The following is a 10037-nucleotide window of genomic DNA, read 5'->3' on the forward strand; positions in this document are numbered from 1 at the left end:
TGCTTTTCTGATCTCAGAGGAACATTCCCGCAACTGTTCTGGGCACCTCCTTCGTCTCTGTCTGAACATCCAAGAAGTACAAAGGGTTTCCAGGTTCTGGGATGTGGAATCCTGCTCGGCCTGTCTCTGGAGCCTGTGACCTGAACCACTGGGCACTGTGCCGCCTTCCCTGCCCTTCCCTCATCTCCTCATCAGATTCGAGGGGGAGAAGGGAGCTCAGGCTGCCAGCTCTGGCCTGCGGACTTGCCAGCCTGAGGTGTCTGAACTGAAAGGATGTCAAGAGCTGAGATACAGAATCATCCTCCCTTGTTGACAGCCTAGGAGGGAGCGATTTGCACCAAGCCGGGAATTGCTGAAGAGCTCAGTCTCAAAGGCCCCCGTGTCTGCATCGTGAGGAGTCGGTGCTGGGGCCACACTGCCATCCACATCTCATGCCCAGCGAGTGAAGAAGAAAGGAAGGAATCCAGTATTTAAATGTGCTGCTCGGAGAAGAGGTGAGAAAGCTGACTGTACTTTTGGCAAGGTATTGCTTTTTCAAGTTCCATTTTTGTACTGTTTTTAGAAGAGGGCTTCAAAGTAATAGATGCCAAACATTTGGAAGTACAAAGAACTAGAGGGGGAAAAATCACCCATAATTTTACTAACCAGAGGCACATTTTCTTCTGGTCTTATCTGTGAATTTTCCTTTTTCTTCAAAACTGAGATCATGCTGCACATTTTTTTTACTCCATTTTGCAGATGAACCTGCTGCAAAATTGATCTAGGATCATGCTTTTGATCCCCCAACTTGACATTATATCACAAGCATTTCCTCCAGGTTATTCTCTAGCAAAAGAAAATATGTCAAAGAGACATGCTGTGAATTACTTATGCATTCCTTTAGTATTAGAAACAGAAGTTACTTCTATATTCTTTGTTATAAATAACACTGAGATGAACATCTCTGTGGGTAAATCTTGGCCCTTATCTGTGATTATTTCTGTGAATTGAATCCTCTAAAAGGAATGATCGTGTCAAAGATGAATATTTGATATCTCTTGAAATGGGCGCTTGCCAGTGTAAAGAAAAACGTTCAATTATGATTTGAAATGCCCTGAAATGGCTTTCCTCTTTTATACTTTTAAACAACTGAGCTCCCAGAAAAATTGACTAAATAATGCATTTGTTCTTTAATTCACAACTTATGGTCCCTGCTTTCTCCCTGATGTTGTTTATAATCTAGATATAAGACCAGAGGTGGACACACACACACAAAAAGTTCTAGAATCACAGAGGTCAGAGGGCCCTGGGTGTTACCTGGCCTAGCTTCATTCATTTGACAAGCATTGAAACAGAGGACTGGGGAGGCTGGGTGGCTTGCTCAAAGTCCCACAGTCCTGGTCAGGATGGTACCAGCCTCGGCAGGGCCTTCCCCACTAACTCCCTGGACCAGAAGCTCAAGGGTCCCAGTGAAAGATCCCAATGACTGTCACTTCCTTTCCTTTTCCTTCACACACAAAAGGCACTGGTTGAATAGTCAGGCCCTCCAAGGAGGAGGACAGACAGGCTGTCCAAGGAGGCTCTAGGTCAGGAGATGTCCAGATAGTGGTTGTTGTCTGAGCCATGTTTCTTCCACATGTGGAGCATTTTCTTTCTTTCTAGATCTTTAAGTGACATTCCAAGTGCGGTCTTATAATATCAGAGCCATTTGGTTTTCAATGACTAACTAACTTCTAATGCACTAATTACTTATGCTTTTTTTCTTCATTATTCCAATCAGAACACATGTATTGAGTATCCGTTATGTGTTATGTACTGTGCTAAGGAAATAAGACAAAAGTGAACGTTGGGTGGGCATAGTGGTTCACGCCTGTAATTGCAACACTTTCGGAGGCTAAGGCAGGGGGATTGCTTGAACCCAAGAGTTTGAGGCCAGCCTAAGCAACATAGTGAGGCACCATCTCTACAAAAAATTAAAAAATTAGTCAGGCATGGTGGCATCTGCCTGTAGTCCTAGCTACTTCGGAGGCTGAACTGGGAAGATCACTTGATCCCCAGAGCAAGGCTGCATTGAGCTGTGATCATACCACTGCACTCTAGCTTGGGTGAAAGAGTGAGACCTTGTCTCAGAAAAAAGAAAAAAAAAAAATGTTTACTGAGAGCTACCTATGTGCCAGGCATTGGTCTAAGCCATTTACAAGTGTTGAATCCTTATTATTGAATCCTTACAACAACCTGTTAAGTCAGGTTACTATTATCACCCTCATTTCACAAAGAAAGAGGCTGAGGCAGAGAAAGATTAAGCCACTTGCCCATGATCTTACAAGCTGGTAAGTGACCAGGCCAGGAGATCAGGCTCTAGAGTCTGCCCTTTTCCCCGTCTGGCCACAGAGAACTGAGGCGAGCTCTGGCTGGGGAGGAGTTAAACCCTGGACAAGAATCTCAGTGGAGGGCAAGAAGACCCAACATAGAGTATAAGCTCCAGGAGGGCAGGGGGTTTTGTTCCCTCCTGCATCTCTGGGGTCTAGGACAGGGTCTGGATTCATGGTAGATTCTTAGTCAATATCTGTTGAATCAATGAATGAGTAGACATATGTAAGGTGCCAATTCAGTCATACTGGAGCCCAGAGTGAGTGTGGGAGAGGGAGGAGGAGACCAGGAAAGGCAAATGAGATGTGGGGCTGGAAGAGCTTGGTGTGACCTGCCACGGAGCTTGCATTTCATCCTAGGGCGGGGGACACCACAGGCGATGTAACCTAAAGAAGTGGCAGGCTCAGATTTGCATTTTAGAAAGAGATACCTGGTAGGCATGCAGGGACAGAGTCAGAGATGCGAGTGGGGTGTCCTGGAGGAGGAGGCGGGAGGAGGATGGGCTAGCAAAGGCCCCCTCGAAATAGTCCAGGCAACAAAGAAGGCTGGGACTGTGGGGCTGCCGCCGCCAAGGGAATGGATTCCAAGGAGCTCCAGAACTCCATGATCCATCAGATGTGGGTGGTGAGAGAGGGGGCGGGGATGAAGATGTTGGTGGTTTCTGGCTTGGGAGAAGCCAGTTTGGTGACAGCAATCTAGATAGGCGATGTGTGTGGAAGAACAGGTTTTCGGTGTAAAGATAGAAAATTCAGATGACAGAGCTTTTAAGTGTCTATAGGGTGTCCTCACAGGCAGCAGGAAGTGTGGATCTGAAGGAGGTCAGGACCGGAAATACAGATTTGGAAGCCACAAGTGAGGAAAATGCTCTGGGGGAGTATGGAGGAGACAAAAGGGATGACCAAGGACAAAAGCCTGGGAAGAAGGGGGCTCAGGGAGGAAGGTGTAGAACTTGGGGGAGCAACAGGAAGGATTTGGAGAGGGAGGGAGAGGCCTGCAGGGTCGCTCACTGTAGAGGGGTCATGATGATGATAGGGTGCTGGGAGAAAGGAGCTGCTGCAAAAGGTTTTGGTGGGAGGGTTGGGGGTGGGGACAAGGCTGCTGTAGGAGGCTGAGTGAGGACAATTTATTCCAAAATCACCCAGGTGATACCCAGACAAGAAGAAAGGGCAGGGAGCTGTGGCTCTCAGTCTTGGCCACCCAAGGCACTCTTCTGGGGAGGTCCTGGCCCCACCTTAGAGATTTTTATTTAATTGGTCTGGGGTGGGGCCTTTCAGACTTTCAGCCAAGACTGAGAACCTTTGTCAGGGAGGATTTTTTAAGTTTTTATTTTATAACATGGAAAAATCTTAAGCTCGCTTATAGGATGAGGGGAAGGAGTGGGTGGGGAGGAGAGGGAGAAAATCCAGAGGTGTGGGGGTGGCTGTGGGAGCCAGTCCCAGCCACAGGAGGGGAGAATCTGGAGGAGCCCCCGGGGACAATGGGATGGAGGCGGGTGTGGACACATTGGAAAGCAGCCTGGGAGATCCATCTAGCATCTGTGGGCAGAATAGTGAGGGGCTTTAATGTTTGGTGGCTTCTGGAAGTGAGCTAGCCTGAGGAGCGTGGGGAGGTGAGGTAGGGAAGCGGGGTCCACTGGAAAAATGCAGGCTTTGGTGCCGCAGCCAACGGAGAAGGCAGGGGAGAGGCTGGAAGGCTCTGGTCTCCATGCTAGTGGGAAGCTGGGTTTTGTCCTGGGCTGCGCTGCCTGGCAGAGGCATTTCTCTGGCCACATCAGCAGCCCCTTTGGCTGGGCGTGGTGGGAGAAGAAGGAACTGTGAGGGAGTTGAGGGGCATGGAGAGGACAAAGGTTGTGGAGATGTGTGTGATGGAGAGGAGGGAACAGGAGGTGGTCAGGGCAGGGCTTGGGGCTGGCCAGAGATGAAAGGAGAAGCAATTACAGCCCGAGGGCTGGAGTGTGATTGGGAGGCTAAGGTTTGAGTTGCTGGCGCTCCCTGGGCTGCAGCTACAATGGGTAGAGTTGGCAGGAGGTGCGGGATCCAGGTATGGAGTAAGGACTCCTGCCAAGTTCTCAGGGGTGGGATGGAAATAAGAAAAAGTCAGGAAATGGTCAGATTCCAGTCTTGTAAGTACTGTCAAGGATTTCACACTTTGTCCTACAGGCCGTAAGCAGCTGTTGGAATCACTCAGCAGGGGAGTCACGGGATGAATGGGAGGCTTTAGGGTGAACCTCCACAGTTCTTTGCAGTCTGGATTGCAAACTGAAGAACTGGAACTGAAGATGTGGGAGATTAACTAGGTCACAATTGCAATGAGACCAATCACCTCTGGGTGGGGTGGGATGTGCAGTTTGACAGGTTTAACCACCACCCAGGCCCTGGTTCCCTCTCCCACACCTCCAGCAAGTGTGCTTCAAGCCATCCTTTTGTTCTGTTTTGTCTTGTTTTGTATTGTTTTGTTGAGATGGAGTCTCGCTGTGTCGCACAAGCTAGAGTGCAGTGGCATGAGCTTAGCTTACTGCAACTTCTGCGTCTTGGGTTCAAGCAATCCTTCTGCCTCAGCCTCCTGAGTAGCTGGGATTGCAGGCAACTGCTACAATGCCCGGCTAATTTTTATATTTTTAGTAGAGACGGGGTTTCTCCATGTTGGCCAAACTGGTCTGAAACTCCTGACCTCAAGTGATCGCCCGCCTCAGCCTCCCAAAGTGTTGGGATTATAGGCATGAGCCACTGCACCCAGCTTCATCAAGCCATCTTTGAGTTCACAGTAAAAACCCAGAAGGTAGGATGAGACCCATGCTTCTGTTCCAGACGGAATTTCCTCTAAATGTCCATGCCACACACATCTCCAAGGACCCTGAAAATGGTCATCTGACACTCCTGTGTGCTGGGGACCAGCCCCTTGGGCTTAGACCCAGTAATTTCTTTATCTGTGCTAATTCCAATAATGGTCTGTGTAAAAGTAACAGTGGGAGCCCAGGAGGCTTCCAGACAGGAGAGGATGCAGGGGAGAGTATAGGTGAGCAGGCCGGAGGCTCTAGGCCCTATGCATTGCAGAGCCCAGCGCAGAAGTTCCAGCTCATTTAACTTAAGGTGTGTAGCGTATACAGAGGTTTTGGGATCAAGCAGATGTAAGCTAGATTCTCAGGTCTGCCACTAACTTGCAGGCAAATTATTTAACCTCTCTGGTCTCAATTTCCCTGCCAGTAAAATAGACATAATAATAGGATTTCCCTTTGTGCGTTGTCCATGAGGATTGAGCGAGGCAACTCGTGTGGAGAGCATAGCAGTGCTTCCACATGGTTAGCTGGTAGATAGATATTGGCCATTTTTATTAATTCAACACATGTTTATTGGGTACTGCTATGGACTGGTACTGGGTACTTTAGGGGGGTTATGTCCCGCCCCCTGAAATTCATATACTGAAACCCTGACCCCCAGTGTAACTGTATTTGGAGATCGGGCTTTTAGGAGGTAATTAAAGTTAAATGAGGTCATAAGGATGGAGTCCTAACCTGACAGGGTTGGTGGCCATAGAAAAAGAGGAGGAGAGGAGGGAAGGCCACAGGAGGACAAGGTGAGAAGGTGGCCACCTGCAAGTCAGGGCGAGAGCCCTCCTCAGAGCATGACCATGCTGGCACTTTGATCTTGGGCTTCCAGCCTCCAGACTTATGAAAGATAAATGCCTGTTGCTGAAGCCATCCAGTCTATGGTACTTAGTTATGGCAGCCTGAGCTGACAAAGACAGGTGCGTACTGCCTGGCAGCATGAGCCGGATGCTGCTGCAGCATGCAATGAGCAAGACAGATCTGCATTCTCCCAGAGGTGAGAATCTAATGAGAGGAGAAGAGAGGTGCACACGAAATAGTGCAAGTAGTGATAGGAAAAGGCTCTAAGAGAAGAGCAGGCAGGTTGTGCAGGCTAGGGCGGGGGCGGGGCAGGGTGGGGGGGATAAAGGAGTGGGGGGGATATGCCACGGAGTGGCGGAGCGTCAGAGAAAGACGCCTGCTTCGGGTAGCCTGCAAGGCTGGGATGGTCCAGGGAAGAGGTGATGCTTCCAGGTAGGGGTGGTGGCAGGGATAGTTGCTGGAAGGGCAAGAGTGGGGAGCCATTTCAGAGATGTTTCCCCACAGTTTTAGGAGCTGGCGAGGATGCAGTCAAGAAAACCCGGGGCTTCCTGAGACCCAGTCCGGCCAAGTAGGAGGAGGGGGCAGGAGGAAGACCATGCTGGGAAGCAGATTCTGATGGAAATGAAGCTGGGACCAACCAGGTGGGGTGTTTTTGTTTGTTTGTTTGTTTGTTTTGGCACATTAGTTCAGAGAACTACTGGCTGAAGAAGCAGAGAGGAAGAGGAACAGAACGTGGAGCTGGGAAGAAGCTGCCACGTAATTGCCACGGAAAGAGTGGCTGTTGGCAGGAACTGCATTTAGGAAGCATGGTAGTGGGCCTGCCAAGGGAGGCGGTCATGATTCATGCCTGGGAAGTGCTCGAGGCCAGAACGGAGGTTGGAGGAGGCTCCGGGGCCTGGGGCGTGGTGGCCGTGGTAGACCGGCGGATGCTGGCGATGGCCGGGCTCAGGGTCTGGCTCAGGGGAGTGTTGCTGAGAGTTGCTGTTCCTAGAATTTGTAAAATCTGACTCTGGGGGCGGAGAGCCAGGAAAGGGGTGGTTGCTGTGGCAACAAGGACACTCCATAGGGGTGGGGTGGGGCAATCGCAGTGGTGGGGGTGGGGATCGCAGGCCTTCCTTGCTTCACATCCAGGTGTAGGCTTAACTGCAACAAAGCTACCAAGAGGCCATGGGCTTGGCCCCTTCATGTTCAGTGCAAGAAACAGATCTAGACAGCTTTCTAGAAAGGGAATGTATTTATACATTTTCCTAAAAGTTCAAACGCAAGGAGAGAGCTCATTCTTAAATCAATATTGTAATGAACATCAAGAATTCCTTTGAAATAAAAGTCCCCAGGGCTTGTTTTTTAAAAACCTGTTTCATAAGTAGGATTTTCATCCATGTCACTTTCTTAAAGTAGGACACTCCAGAATTGCCCCTCTGAGTTTTAGAAAATATTAAACCCCAGTTATCACCAACAGTAGGTATGTAAATTGGTGCAACCACTTTGGAAGACAATACGGCATAACTAATCAAAACTAAAAATGCACACAACCGTTGAACGCTCATTCCTCTTCTAGGGATTTTTCTTGCAGATAGACTAACTAAAAACTGGAATCTTTGGGAGGCTGAGGTGGGCGGATCCCTTGAGGTCAGGAGTTTGAGACCAGCCTGGCCAACATGATGAAACCCCATCTCTACTAAAAATACAAAAAATAGCTGGGCATGGTGGCACATGCCTGTAGTCCCAGCTACTCAGGAGGCTGAGGTACGAGAATCGCTTGAGCCTGGGAGGTGGAGGTTACAGTGAGCCAAGATCTCACCACTGCACTCCAGCCTGGGAAGCTGAGCCAGACCCCATCTCAAAAACAAAAACAAAACCAAAAAAACCCTGGAATCTATGTGTCCAGGGAGAGGAAACTGGTAAAATGCACCATGTTATGATATAGAATAGTAGGTATCTTTAAAAGAATGTGGTAGATATAAACTAGCTGCACAAAATGTCCAGAAATCTGAAGTGAAAAATGAAAGACACATAATAGAGTATTTAAAAAGGGGGGCCCTGCAAAAATCGGGTTGTATATGCATAGAAAACACTGAAACTGGCCCTGGAGAAATGGATCTGGGGTCTGGGCTGGCAGGAAAACTTACTTTTTATTGTAAACCCTTTTGAGAATGTTAAATAACATGTTACTATGTGCACATGTTACTTTTCAATGTAAAAAAAAAAAAGGTTAAGGAGAGAAAAGTTGGTCTCTTTCTTAGGAATCCTGAGAGGAATGATGGGGAAGAGTCTCCCAGGATACAACCAGCCATCCACACAAAACAAAATGCTTCCAGCAGGATTTTACACACACTACCTTTAGCTGGAGTTCTCTTTTTATTTAATTTTTTTATGTGGGCAGTAAAGGAAAGCTGAAAAAGTAGATGGAAGAAAAAAAATTGCTCGTGGATATGCCGCCTAACTCAACCCTGTTCACCTCCAGTGTCTTTCCAGGATAGAGCTTTTTCCATAGTTGGAATTGTAATATATTCCTATTTGGTTTCTTGATTTGTTTGTTTTGAGATGGAGTCTCACTGTCGCACAGGCTGGAGTGCAGTGGTGCGATCTCAGCTCGCTGCAACCTCCGCCACCTGGATTCAAGCGATTCTCCTTCCTCAGCCTCCCAAGTAGCTGGGACTTCGGGTGGCTGTCACCATACCTGGCTAATTTTTGGATTTTTAGTAGGGTTTTGCTATGTTGGCCAGGCTGTTCTTGAACTCCTGACTTCAGGAGATCTGTTCACCTCGGCCTCCCAAAGTGCTGGGATTACAGGTGTGAGACACTGTGCCCGGCCTTAATTTGTTTTTTCACTAAACGTTGTATTACGAATATTTCCCTCTGTCCTTAAGAATCTTGACAAGAGACATATGTTGGCTTTTTGGACATGGTTTCCTCTTACCCAATTCTTCCCAAAGTCAATCCTAATTCTCCTTGTTTTCTTTCAAGCTCATTTGATTTTCCGGCATCTTCAGTGAAACAGGAGATGCTCGCTGCCAGGCCTTCGGTATTCACAGATGTCCTTGAGCACAATTATGGACTCCATGGGCCCTTGGACTCCTTGGGGATCGCCCCTGTGCCTGTCAGCGATGTTCCCAGCTCTGGTCCCAGGGGGAGGCCAGAGTGCAGCGCCACCTGGTGGCCGGGAGTCACAAGGCGCAGACCCGGACCCGATCAGGTTCTTTGTAGTCGCAGGTAAAGAGTTCTCTTCTAGAATTGGGTTAAACCAGTGGCGAAGGTCACTGATGCCAGCTGCCCGCTGGAGCCCCCAGGAGCCCACCGAAGCTCTGCCCTTCAGGAGCTGGTCAGGGGGCCGCCTGGGAGACCCGCCTCATCGTGAGGACCTACCTGGTGCCAGACACATTACATAATTTCACAGACATTCTTCAACAGGGTGTCACTATCCCTTTACAAAGATGCAAACCAATCCAGAGATGCTACATAGTCATGGTAAAGCTGAGATTTGGACCCCAGCCTTGTTCCTGTGTGTCTAATTCAGAGTCTGATTTGCAGCACTAAAATGGAGCTTATCAGAGGAGCAGAACAGGGAAGGGGTGGAGGGTGCCATGATTTGAGACGTCGCCTTCCCATTGTTGGGGATGCACCAAGCCCCAGGAAGCCGTGGGGCCACATAGATGGATGGTCTCTGGCAAAATCTGTCAGGAATTCAGAGGACTGCGGCCACTAGCTCTGCAAATCTGAATGAAATTTGTGCCTGCAGGGGCCTGGGTGGATCTGGAAACGTCAAGATGCCGGTAGCAGAAATGGAACTGGAAATGGAAAGGCAGGCTGGTGGAGCCTGGTATCTTGACAGAGCTCCAAAAACAACTGTGGAGAGAGAGGGATGGACAGAGAGAGAGAGAGGAGAGAGAGAGAGAGAGAGAGAGAGAGAAGGCTGGGTGGGGAGAGAGAGAGTTGGGAGGGAAGAAATTCTTTTCTGGCAGACAATAAGGGATCATGATCTGCTAGTTTGGGAGTGCTCCAGCTCTGCTAGACGTCTCCAGTGGGACGGTCTCCCTTCATCCTAGTCAGGGGCTGGGACTTG

The 10037-nt window shown here is 48.9% G+C and overlaps 1 long non-coding RNA gene across 1 annotated transcript; it reads left to right on the forward strand.

The window, feature by feature from the left end:
• Positions 1 to 347: 347 nt before the first annotated feature.
• LOC134728778 (uncharacterized) lies at positions 348 to 9336 on the forward strand. The gene is made up of 3 exons (XR_010109578.1): positions 348 to 494; positions 6479 to 6615; positions 8942 to 9336. It is a non-coding gene; the product is annotated as an uncharacterized LOC134728778 (long non-coding RNA).
• Positions 9337 to 10037: the final 701 nt, after the last annotated feature.

This window comes from Pan paniscus, chromosome 13, assembly GCF_029289425.2.
Source record: "Pan paniscus chromosome 13, NHGRI_mPanPan1-v2.0_pri, whole genome shotgun sequence".
NCBI classification, from domain to species: domain Eukaryota; kingdom Metazoa; phylum Chordata; class Mammalia; order Primates; family Hominidae; genus Pan; species Pan paniscus.